The sequence below is a fragment of the Schistocerca nitens genome, chromosome 5 (genome assembly GCF_023898315.1).
Source record: "Schistocerca nitens isolate TAMUIC-IGC-003100 chromosome 5, iqSchNite1.1, whole genome shotgun sequence".
In the NCBI taxonomy this organism is placed as follows: domain Eukaryota; kingdom Metazoa; phylum Arthropoda; class Insecta; order Orthoptera; family Acrididae; genus Schistocerca; species Schistocerca nitens.
The window spans coordinates 254200033-254212973 of NC_064618.1; positions in this window are offsets into that span (position 1 = coordinate 254200033).

A 12941-nucleotide genomic window follows, 5' to 3' on the forward strand; every position below is an offset into this window, starting at 1 on the left:
TTCATCGGATGTTTTTAAACTTGTGTTTCAGTGTCAAAGTGTTCGATATTCTTGTTAGGCTGCTTGGCCATTTAAAAATTCACTAAGTGAAACGCACCTTTATAATCATTTAATAGTATTATGGGTTCAGTGAAGATACACACTAAACGAATACTTTACTGCCGTCACCTAGAATTTAGACTGTTTACGTGCCTCTGAATATCTTAATACATTCGGTGCCGCATTCTTACTATGTACATTTATTCTTCACTATTGGTGATAGGTACACTCACTTTTTGGGCACACTTCATTGCCTGTATTGTTATTGCTACGTAAAACGATCTGACAGGTATGGACGGAAATAAACTCACAGACCCGAAGACACGTTTTCCCACTGCATTCTCAAAGACATTTGTTCTCTGTCAACCAGCTGTGTGGTGTGTCTTAGACCACATATAGTGCTTTATTGATTTCTTGCTTTAAAACTTATCAGTATGTGTCACTTAATGATGAACCCTCAAGTAAACTGAAATACCAATTTCAGTTTAGTTTTCAGTTATACATCTACTACTACATATACAATTTATAGTAACGTGTAAAACGTGGTTTTTTGCAACTGTTTTCTTATTATATGTGTGTTTAGATCAAAGATGTAGTTTTTAATTTTTGTTGTTGATGTTGTGGTCTTCAGTCTTGAGACTGGTTTGATGCAGCTCTCCATGCTACTCTATCCTGTGCAATCTTCTTCATCTCCCAGTAGCTACTGCAAACTACATCCTTCTGAATCTGCTTAGTGTATTCATCTCTTGGTCTCCCTCTACGATGTTTACTCTACAAGCTGCCCTCCAATACGAAGTTAGTGGTCCCTTGATGCCTCAGAACATGTCCTACCAACCGGTCCCTTCTTCTAGTCAAGTTGTGCGACAAATTCCTCTTCTCACCAATTTTATTCAACTCCTCATCATTAGTTATGCAATATACCCATCTGATCTTCAGCATTCTTCTGTAGCACCACATTTCGAAAGCTTCTATTCTCTTCTTGTCCAAACTACTTATCGTCCACGTTTCACTTCCATACATGGCTACACTCCACACAAATACTTTCAGAAACGTCTTCCTGACACTTAAATCTATACTCGATGTTAACAAATTTCTATTCTTCAGAAACGCTTTCCTTGCCATTGCCAGTTACATTTTATATCTTCTCTACTTCGACCATCATCAGTTATTTTGCTCCGCAAATAGCAAAGCTCCTTTACTACTTTAAGCCTCTCATTTCCTAATCTAATTCCTCCGCATCACCCAACTTAGTTCGACTACATTCCATTATCCTCGTTTTGCTTTCGTTGATGTTCATCTTATATCCTCCTTTCAAGAACCCCGTCCATTCCGTTCAACTGCTCTTCCAAGTCCTTTGCTGACTCTGACAGAATTACAATGTCATCGGCAAACCTCAAAAATTTTTTTCTTCTTCATGGATTTTAACACCTACACCGAATTTTTCTTTTGTTTCCTTTACTGCTTGCTCAATATACAGAATGAATAACTTCGGAGAGAGGCTAGAACCCTGTCTCACTCCCTTCCCAACCACTGCTTTCCTTTCATGTCCCTCGACTCCTATAACTGCCATTTGGTTTCTGAACAAATTGTAAATAGCCTTTCGCTTCCTGTATTTTACCCCTGCCACCTTCAGAATTTCAAAAGAGTATTCCAGTCAACACTTACACGAGCTTTCTCTAAGTCTACAAATGAAATAAACCTAGGTTTGCCTTTCCTTAAGCTACACTACTGCCCAATAAAATTGCTACACCAAGAAGAAATGCAGATGATAAACGGGTATTCATTGGACAAATATATTATACTAGAACTGATATGTTATTACATTTTCACGCAATTTGGGTGCATAGATCCTGAGAAATCAGTACCCACAACAACCACCTCTGGCCGTAATAACGGCTTTGATACGTCTGGGCATTGAGTCAAACAGAGCTTGCACGGCGTGTACAGGTACAGCTACCCATGCAGCTTCAACACGATACCACAGTTCATCAAGAGTAGTGACTGGCGTATTGTGATGAGCCAGTTGCTCGGCCACCATTGACCACACGATTTCAGTTGGTGAGAAATCTGGAGAATATGCTGGCCAGGTCATCAGTCGAACATTTTCTGTATCCATAAAGGCCCGTACAGGACCTGCAACATGTGGTCGTGCATTGTCCTGCTGAAATGTAGGGTTTCGCAGGGATCGAATGAAGGGTAGAGCCACGGGTCGTAACACATCTGAAATGTAACGTCCACTGTTCAAAGTGTCGTCAATGCGAACAAGAGGTGACCGAGACGTGTAACCAATGGCATCCCATACCATCACGCCAGGTGATACGCCAGTGTGGTGATGACGACTACACGCTTCCAATGTGCGTTCACCGCTATGTCGCCAAACACGGATGCGACCATCATGATGCTGTAAACAGAACCTGGATACATCCGAATAAATGACGTTTTGCCATTCGAGCACCCAGGTTGGTCGTTGAGTACACCATCGCAGGCGATTCTGTCTGTGATGCAGCGTCAAGGGTAACCGTAGCCACGGTATCCGAGCTGATAGTCCATGCTGCTGCAAACGTCGTCGAACTGTTCGTGCAGATGGTTGTTGTCTTTCAAACGACCCCATCTGTTGACTCATGGATCGAGACGTGGCTGCACGATCCGTTACAGCCATGGGGATAAGATGCCTGTCATCTCGACTGCAAGTGATATGAGGCCGTTGGGATCCAGCACGGCGTTCCGTATTACCCTCCTGAACCCACCGATTCCATATTCTGCTAACAGTCATTGGATCATGACCAACGCGAGCAGCAATGTCGCGATACGATAAACCGGAATCGCGATAGGCTACAATCCTACCTTTATCAAAGTCGGAAACGTGATGGTACGCATTTCTCCTCCTTACACGAGGCATCAACAACGTTTCACCAGGCGACGCCGGTCAACTGCTGTTTATGTTTGAGAAATCGGTTGGAAACTTACCTCATGTCAGCACGTTGTAGGTGTCGCCTCTGGCGCCAACCTTGTGTGAATGCTCTGAAAAGCTAATCACCTGTATATCACAGCATCTTCTTCCTGTCGGCTAAATTTCGTGTCTTTAGCACGTTATCTTCACGGTGTAGCAATTTTAATTGCCAGTAGTGTATTTTCTAAAACAAGTCGTAGGGTCAGTATTGCCTCACGTGTTCCAACATTTCTACGGAATCCAAACTGATCTTCCAGGAGGTCGGTTTCTACCAGTTTTTCCATTCGTCTCTAAAGGATTCATTTTAGTATTTTAGCTGTAACTTATTAAACTAATAGTTCGGTAATTTTCACATCTGTCAACACCCTCTTTCTTTGGGATTGGAATTATTATATTCCTCTTGAAGTTCGAGGGTATTTCGCCTGTCTCATACCTGTTGCTCACCAGATGGTTGAGTTTTGTCAGGGCTGGCTCTCCCAAGGCTATCAGTAGTTCTAATGGAATATTGTTTACTCCAGGGGCCTTGTTTCGACTTAGGTCTTTCAGTGCTCTGTCAAACTCTTCACGCAGTATCATATCTACCATTTCATCTTCATCTACATTATCTTCCATTTCCATAATATTGTCCTCAAGTACATCACCCTTGTATAGACCCTCTATTTACTCCTTCCACTTTTCTGCTTTCCCTTCTTTGCTTGGAACTGAGTTTCCATTTGAGCTCTTGATATTCATACAATTGGTTCTCTTGTCTCCAAAGGTCTCTTTAATTTTCCTGTAGGCAGTATCTGTCTTACCCCTAGTGAGATAAGTCTCTACATCCTTACGTTTGTCTCTAGCCATCCCCGCTTAGCCATTTTGCACTTCCTGTCGATCTCATTTTTGAGACGTTTGTATTCCTTTCTGCCTGCTTCATTTACTGCATTTATATATTTTCTCCTTTCATCAGTTAAATTCAATATTTCTTCTGTTACCCACGGTATTCTGCTAGACCTCGCCTTTTTACCTACTTGATCCTCTGCCACCTTCACTACTTCATCCCACAAAGCTACCCATTCTTCTTCTAATGAATTTTTTCCCCCTTCCTGTCAATTATTCCCTTATGCTCTCCCTGAAACTCTCTATAACCTCTGGTATAGTCAGTTTAGCCAGGTCCCACCTCCTTAAATTCCCACCTTTTTGCAGTTTCTTCAGTTTTAATCTACAGTTCATAACCAATAGATTGTGGTCAGAGTCCACATCTGAACCTGGAAGTGTCTCACAATTTAAAACCTGGTTCCTACATCTCTGTCTTACCATTATATAATGTATGTGATACATTCAGAACGCAAGTATTCTTTCTCCTGCTAACAATGTCCTCATGAGTAGTCCCCGCCCGGATTTCCGAATGGGAGACTATTTTACCTCCGGAATATTTTACCCAAGAGGACACCATCATCATTTAACCATACAGTAAAGCTGCATGCCCTCGGGAATAATACGGCAGTAGTTTCCCTTTGCTTTCAGCCGTTCGCAGTACCAGCACAGCAAGGCCGTTGTGGTTAGTGTTACAAGGACAGATCAGTCAATCATCCAGACTGTTGCCACCGCAACTACTGAAAAGGCTGCTGCCTCTCTTCAGGAACCACACGTTTGTCTGGCCTATCAACAGATACCCCTCCGTTGTGGTTGCACCTAGGGTATGGCTATCTGTAACGCATAGGCACGCAAGCCTCCCCACCAACGGCGAGGGGGCGGGGGGTAATTTTTGTTAGATAACCAATTTCCATATTTACATTTTTTTTCTGGTGATTGATCACTTGCAGTTTTTACAGTGTCAAGTAATTTCTATTTGATTCTAGGCATTTCCCTCAACTTGTTATCGCTGTGTAGGATACTGAAGAGGGTAAGTATCAGAATAAGCTGCTGTTTACATTCCTGGTTAAATGTATTTAGACTCAGGCATTGGAATATGTACTCTGCTATTGCTAGAAACAACCTGCTGCAAACGTCGTCGAACTGTTCGTGCAGATGGTTGTTGTCTTTCAAACGACCTTATATGTTGACTCATGGATCGAGACGTGGCTGCACGATCCGTTACAGCCATGGGGATAAGATGCCTGTCATCTCGACTGCTAGTGATACGAGGCCGTTGGGATCCAGCACGGCGTTCCGTATTATCCTCCTGAACCCATCGATTCCAGATTCTGCTAACAGTCATTAGATCTCGACCAACGCGACCAGCAGTGTTGCGAAACGATAAACCGCAATCGGTATAGGCTAAAATCCGACCTTTATCAAAGTCGGAAACGTGATGACGGTACGCATTTCGCCTCGTTACATGAGGCATCACAACAACGTTTCACCAGGCAACGCCGGTCAACTGCTGTTTGTGTGTGAGAAATCGGTTGGAAACTTTCCTCATGTGAGCACGTTGTAGGTGTCGCCACCGGCGCCAACCTTGTGTGAATGCTCTGAAACGCTAATCATTTGCATATCAGAGAATCTTCTTCCTGTCGGTTAAATTTCGCGTCTGTAGCACCTCATCTTCGTGGTGTAGCAATTGTAATGGCCAGTAGTGTATTTACAGAAGCAAATGCTCAGCTTCGATTCGATGACATTTCATGGCAGCAACGTAAAATTTCATAATACTAGTGGATGATGGCTATCTAACGTAAATGTAGTTCAGCTTGTACTGCTTTGCTAGCAGCAGTTAATGGACTAACTATTCGACACTTGGCGGTGATTGCAACAACTTGACGATACTTGTTGATACCTGATTCAGACTCAACGATAGCTGCAATTAGAACGGTGACTGCTACAAGTGGTGCTGCTGGCAACTTGAACGATGACTAGACGAGTGAGGCAGTGCAGCTGCCTAAATCTGCGGTCACCTGATGAAATATATACACGGCGCAACACAATTAAAGGTTCACTTTTTCGTAACCCCATAATTGTCTCCCACTGTACACAGAAGTTTGAAACTTGTCTCAAAGGTCGCTAAATCCATCCTATGTAACGACGCAAAAGCGTGGCGCCTTGCGAAGTCACGTTTGGGCTCGGCGATTCATCAAACACCAAACACATGCAAGAAATATGACAGACGTCATAGGTGCATGCGAGGTGTGAGACTATACTGTTGCTCTATCCGAAGTTAGTGGGAATGTGAAATCGTAGGGGTGTTATGGGGTTGGCTGCTTGCAGGTGCCTAGGACTCAGTCATAGGTTGTTTCTGCACAGGTATATCTTTAAAGTGCTCAACAAAGAAATACAGATGGCAGTGACGGTGTCGTCGATCCGTGTGGCCTTGGAGGGAACCTTTACTGTTTCATTCACACATATGTCAATCTCACATGCCTCCGTGATCAAGTCACGGTAGGGAGCGAAAAAAGATGACTGAAAAGCTATAAGCACACTTTGCTGCTTTTAATCAGGTTCAAAACTCGTCGAATGGTTTTGAATGCTCACTGTTAGATCCACCCTATACACAAGAGCTAATATTGCTGTCACGCTACAAACCAAAGGGGTGCAATTAAGCCGGCCGCGGTGGCCAAGCAGTTCGAGCCACTTCAATCCGGAACAGCACGACTACTACGGTTGCAGGTTCGAATCCTGCCTCGGGTATAGATGTGTGTGATATCCTTAGGTTAGTTAGGTTTAAGTAGTTCTAAGTTCTAGGGGACTGATGACCTCAGATGTTAAGTCTCATAGTGCTCAGAGCTATTATTTGGGTGCAGTCGTTTTCAGTGGGGCTGCAGATCCTGGAAGTGCTCAGAGAAGCGTTACGTTATTCAGGGGTTGTCAGAAGTGTCAAAGGTTTTTTAATAACGTCATCCTGTTGCTAATAACATCGCGAGCTATCATTTTCGGCCGCAAAATTTGGAACAATGCCTCACACACTTAGTTCATTCGAGAAGTCGTACAGCTTAAAATAATCATTTTCAACTAAATATTTTTGGTTTCTATAATTTTGATTTATAGGTTTGGAGGATGGTGGAGGGGTCCAGACCCCATGTACGACCAGAAAGGAGCTTGAGGAGGCAGAGTCGGGAGAGTGCCTTGGCTTGGAATGTCCGGAGAGGGGAGGGGGGGGGGTCCAGGAGAGGCGACGGTCAAGGGTGACGCCAAGTTACATGGGGGGGGGGTGAGGTTGATAGGACAGCCATAGATGCTGAGATAGAAATCGAGGAGACAGAAGGAAGGAGTCGTTTTACCTACAATGATCGCCTTGGTCTTTGATGGATTGACCTTGAGCAACCACTGGTTACGCCAAGTAACCAGTCAAGATGAGATTGGGCAAGGTGTTGGGAGCGTTGCTGCGCGGGGGTGACGACAAGGAAGGCGGTGTCATCGGTGTACTGGAGAAGGTGGATGGTGGGGTGAGGGCGGCGTCATGTCCGCCGTATATAGAAGGTAGAGAAGAGGAGAGAGGACGGAACATTGGGACACACCGGCGGAGAGGTATAAGGTGTATGGATCCGTGTTATAGATGATGACATAGGAAGGATGATGGGAAAGAAAGGACCCGATCAGACGGATGTAGTTAATAGGAAGGACGAAGGCTTGGAGCTTGAAGAGGAGACCAGAATGCCTTACACGGTCGTAAGCACGTTCAAGGTCGAGGGAGAGGAAGATGGTGGAGCGACGGGAGTTGAGTTGTTTGGAGAGGAGGTGAGTGAGGTGAAGGAGGAGGTCATCGGTAGAGAAGGAGGATCGGAAGCCACACTGGGTAGTGGGAAGGAGGCGGTGCTCGCGGAGATGCTGGTGGATGCGTCGGGTGAGGATGGATTCCAGGACCTTGCTGAAGACCAACGTAAGGCTCATGGTATGGTAGGAGAAGACAGCAGAAGGTGGGTTGTCGGGTTTGAGGGACATCAGGATCCGGGAGGTTTTCCACAGGTCGGGGTAGAGGCTGGTGGACAAGACCACATTATATAGCCTGGCCAGGGTGGAGAGGAAGGGGGCGGGAGCTTCACGGAGGTGACAATAGGTAACATGGTCATGACCAGGAGCGGTGTTGCGTTTCGTGTGGAGTGTAGATATGAGTATTGAGTTCTGTGTGTGTAATGTTGTCCAAGTACTGGAAGCCAGGAGCGAGTGGAGAGGCAGAGGTGTCAGTTATGTCATAACATTATTGACTTCCACAAGACCATTTAAGGAATGGCTGACCAGCCACATGTGACGATTTAAAACTATTTGCCATGGAATAATGAACCAAATAGACAGCATACTTCTCTGTAAATAATTAAAAACCGACATCTGTTTATTACTTTAAATAATGAACTTGTAATTATATCTGTTGAAAATGAGTTTCACCTTAAATACTCTCCCACAAAATCTGAGGCTAATAAATAAGATCAAGATCTGTTTCACATCCTAGTCGCTCCTGTAACCAGCAGATAGCTGCACTGTAGAAAGCGGGTGCTTCTGTGACGAGTAGATTCCTGCATTGTAGAAAATTAGCACAGTTCGATCTTTGTACCACGATTTGTGTGAGACTATTATTGAAACAAACAGATGGTTGCACTGTACAAACTTGGCCAGTTCGTTCTTAGAACCATTAGTACTTCTCTCTGTTATCAATAGATGGTTCCAATGTTACAAAAAGCAATAGAATATCAAATTTACTGTCATCATCCACGATGGTTGGATACCCTCGATTCCAATTGAGACGATTACACTGCCTAGGCTACACTGAGGTGGAATCAATACATTTGGAAGAGGCCCCTGTTCCTGCTGCTGCTGCCATCTGTGTGCCAGCCGTCGCTGCTACTGCTGCTGCCGGCACCAGCCACCTGTTCGCGAGCAAACCCCCCCCCCCCCCCCCAAGACGAGATTACTGGGCCGCCGTTGTCGTCCAGCTGCTGCCCAGAGGTACTCACCAGACCGCCTTCAGCACCTGCCTGAGAGGCTGCCGCCCCACCCTGGTCGAGACACCGCTACCCCCCCCCCCCGCCCCTTTCTATCTGTGGGCTCCCTTGTCGCTGCTGCCGCCACTGCTGCTGCCGCCATCGCCCGCAGTCCTCCGCCGCCGCCGCTGTCCTCGTTGTCACCGCCGTTTCTCGTCCCTGCAGCCATCGCCGTTACCACCGTCACCGTGTTCACCCACTGTTTGCACACCACCACCACGTCCCACCCTATCACCTGTATCATTTTCACCAATCTCTCACCTGCTCCAACCACCATTACATGGAGTTTATCTGCAGACCCCATCCCCATCCTACCTTCCCTTCCTGACCACTCCTGCACCGTTTTCGGCTGTCACTTCCCCCATCTCTCCCTCGCCCTTAGCTGTCGCCCCATCGAATTCTTCAGACTTCCCACCACTCACTGCACCACCTACTACAGGTTCCTGCAGGCACGGATTTCTGCCTGACACCCACGCTCCCACCCCCTGCATCATCCCCCCCCCCCCCACACCACCTTCCATTGCAACCCATCCCCTTTCCCAACTTGTCCTGTCCAAGAAACCTACTAAACATCCTAATGTTGACAATGCTCCCACCCTCTCCACAAAGAAAAGCCCTGACTCCCACAATCCACCCACCCCCATGGATGCGACTTCCGGGTGATGTGCACAAGGAGGTTCGGAGAGTTGGGAATCACATCAGGAGCGGTGTTGGATTCATGTTGGGCGTGTTTGGGAGGGGTATCACGTCTCCCTGAGGATGGTGACAAACTGACGTCACCGCTGGAGTTTGGCAGGAGCATGGCTATGGAAATTCAGGTCTGCAGCAATCACGTAGGTGGAAAAGGTGTGGTCAATGTGGGCCAGGCCACCATCCTCCACACCTATAAATCCATCATCCGCTCTATCCTCTGCCCCTCCTACCTTCTACAAATCCCTTCAAATCCTGGAATGCCATGTGCTCTGCCTCACCTATCGCATCCCCCTCCACTCTCCCACGCGGATCCTGTATGACCTAATTCCGTTCCCACAGCTCCTCCTTTTCCTCGAACAGATACGGATCCTCTACACCTCCTGCAAACTTGATCCCACTCATCTGCTTGTCTCTCCCAACCTTTCTCACCCCTATTCGCTGTGGCACCTGTACTCCCACATCCCACCCACTCTCCATCATTCCACACTACATACCCTTGCCCAAGGAGGCTTCCGCCAACTCCCCCTCCCTGATGATGCTCTCATCCCCTCCATCTACCCCTCCTACCAGCTTTGATCCTCCCCCTCCTCCTGTTGTGTCTTTCCCCTAGGGCACCCTCTCTCCCTCCTCTCCTTCCTCTCTTCTCTCCCCCTGGGCTTTCCCTACCCCATACATCCTTTCCTCCCCTCCCTTCTCCTCTGCCACTGGCATCTACACCCTGCCCCACTGCCTCCTACCCTCACCTTTTCATTTGGCAGGTCCCTGGCTTTGTGTGTGAACAGTGACTCTTCATGCACTGGAGACCTTCACCAATGTTTGTGTGTGTCTTCGTGTTAGTGCTTAAGCATCTCTATGTTCGTGCTCGACTGTTCACATGTGTAATTTCTGTCTTCTATGTTTGTGAACAAGTGCTGCACGTTTTTTATTCGGTCATTGCGCCTGTGAAGATTACATGTATTTTAAAGTGTCTGACTACCGTTTCTTATCCACCGTGTTTGTTTTGTTTTTTCGCCTCTCTTTATGCTATATGTATTATATGTAGCCGAAGAGCGGCATAGATAGGCCGCTGCCGGCCTACCTTTCATGTAAAGGTGTTGAGATAACAATGAAGAAAAAAAATCATTAATGCGAACATATATGTTTGAAATAAATTTCGGTAGTTCAGATACATGGTTGGCTGCCAAACAGGGGCACGGGGGAGAGGGGCATGGGGTATGCCTTATAGCATTATGTTATTCGGAGTTCGGAGACCTTTAGTGACATGAGCCCGGTTTTTTCTCGGATGAGTTGTAAAGTAATAAGTAACTATGGCTTCCGCTTCCAATTTATGCGGTGAGACAGGCCCAACCGCAAACAGAAGGAGAAACTGACAAACTGTCACCTTCAAGTTGTGAGAACCTGGTGGTCTGAGCATAATGTGTAATCAGTATCCAGGTCACTGCAGAGATGTCACCAGCTAAGTTGAACAAAATAGGTGGATCAAGTCGGCTGTGACTTAGCAAAAATATGCCACACAAAAGTAACCATTGACGCCTATCAGATTCACACTTTCCTAGTTGTCTGTAACATTCTTTGTCCTAAACGTAGAGTCATATTCGGTATAAGCACTGTAACAAAACAATTAGCAGTTAAAAAGTCTCTGCTGACTGCTTAACGTAGGAATACCTGTACCATAGCACACTAGACTCTAGTAGTTCTCTACAGCTCTACTTATTCGTTGTTTCTGGCTAGCAGGACACAGTATTAGTCTTTCACTTAAGAGAGAGCTGTGGATTGTGCAGAACTGGTGTCAGGCATTTATGTGATCCTCAATCTCTGAAGGAATCCGTGGCAGTGAACTGTGTGTATGTGCCATGTTGAATCACTACAGTAAGCTGGTTTTGACACGACTTGTTCCACACAGTAAATGGAATGACACCATTAATAAATACACACTTCGATCAGAAATCAGTAGCTAATGTAGAACATTCAAAATTTCAGGTGTATGTATTGATTATGGGTTGAACTGGAAAAAACACAATGACGATCTGCTGAAACGTTTGAGTTCAGCTACTTATGCTATTAAGTAATTGCAAATTTTGGCGATATGCATCTCAGTAAATTAGCTTACTACGCCGATTTCTAAACGTGGCAAAATCGCAGAAAGGTGCTGCCATGTTTCCCCATAACCACAAAGTGAACTAATCTGCTCTATATGTTGGCGTATAAATGCAGACCGTCCAACGTTCGTGCAAGGAATGCTGGACCATTCGCAGCCTAACTGACAAGAACCGTCGACGTCCGTCACTTCTCGTCAGTGGCAATCAGTTGAAAACATGACAGGAAGTACGTAGTGAACTACATGCACTGGATATCTGGATTCACGTACCTCGCAAAAAACCTTTACTCACAAGGCAATACGAACTGTGCAATTTCAGACGACCAAGAAATACAGAAGCTGCACAGCTTGGAAGTAGGTGAGGTGATCCGACAGTCAGCCATTTTGTCTCTTCTCAAATCACGCAAGGCGTCGAGCGCACAAATGTGTGGAGGTTAATGCTCAGGTCGGAGGTTAGTGTCCTTTCGGGGAACTGTTTTGTATGCACTCACTTGGCCCCACTTCTTCAGACTCCCGCGACTGTGAACAACAAGATTTGCTTCAGCGCCTTGGATGACCCAGTGTTGTCCTAGTCACCATTTCTTCATGATCAATACCCGCCTCTGTAGCAGAAGCTGTTAACGACCTCTAGTGCTGTGGCGCTCGACTCGAAAGTAGACCACTTAGAACCCTGGTGGTGGATGAAATTTCAGCTGCCACTGATTGCCGGGAAAGAGAGGACAAGCAATGTCGTAAGGATCCTGGTCGCCAGTCTTTGCGACACTGCCATGAATTTATTCCGAACTGCTCCACAGTCATGAAATGAGAGCATGTGTCACAGTTGATGGTGACCCGTCTTCCGGATAGAGCTGTTAATCTCAGCGGGATCCTTGGCGCTACTCGATATCATGAGGATGAAAATGTGGATGAAACTGGAGAAATTCTCTAGAGATCAAATAAGAATAACGCTGTATTCGTCCTATTAAAAGACCACACGACCAAAGAATCGTAAATGATGTCATTGTAAATATTCTTCAGTTTGGAAATTTGCTGCGAACTTCTTCAGAGTTTTCAACCAGCGTGTTCAGAATACCCAACTATTAATACTGCCACAGCTTCAAAGCACCAAATATGAATATTGTTCACAACCATGGAACTGTACGTAACTAATCAAACGCAAATTTGTAGGAAAATAATTTTCAGTTTCTTTTAATAGTTTTCAAAGTTTCACTACAAATAAATGTCAAAATACTGTCTCAGTTAACGAACAATTATGGGTTTTCTTACATTGTATATT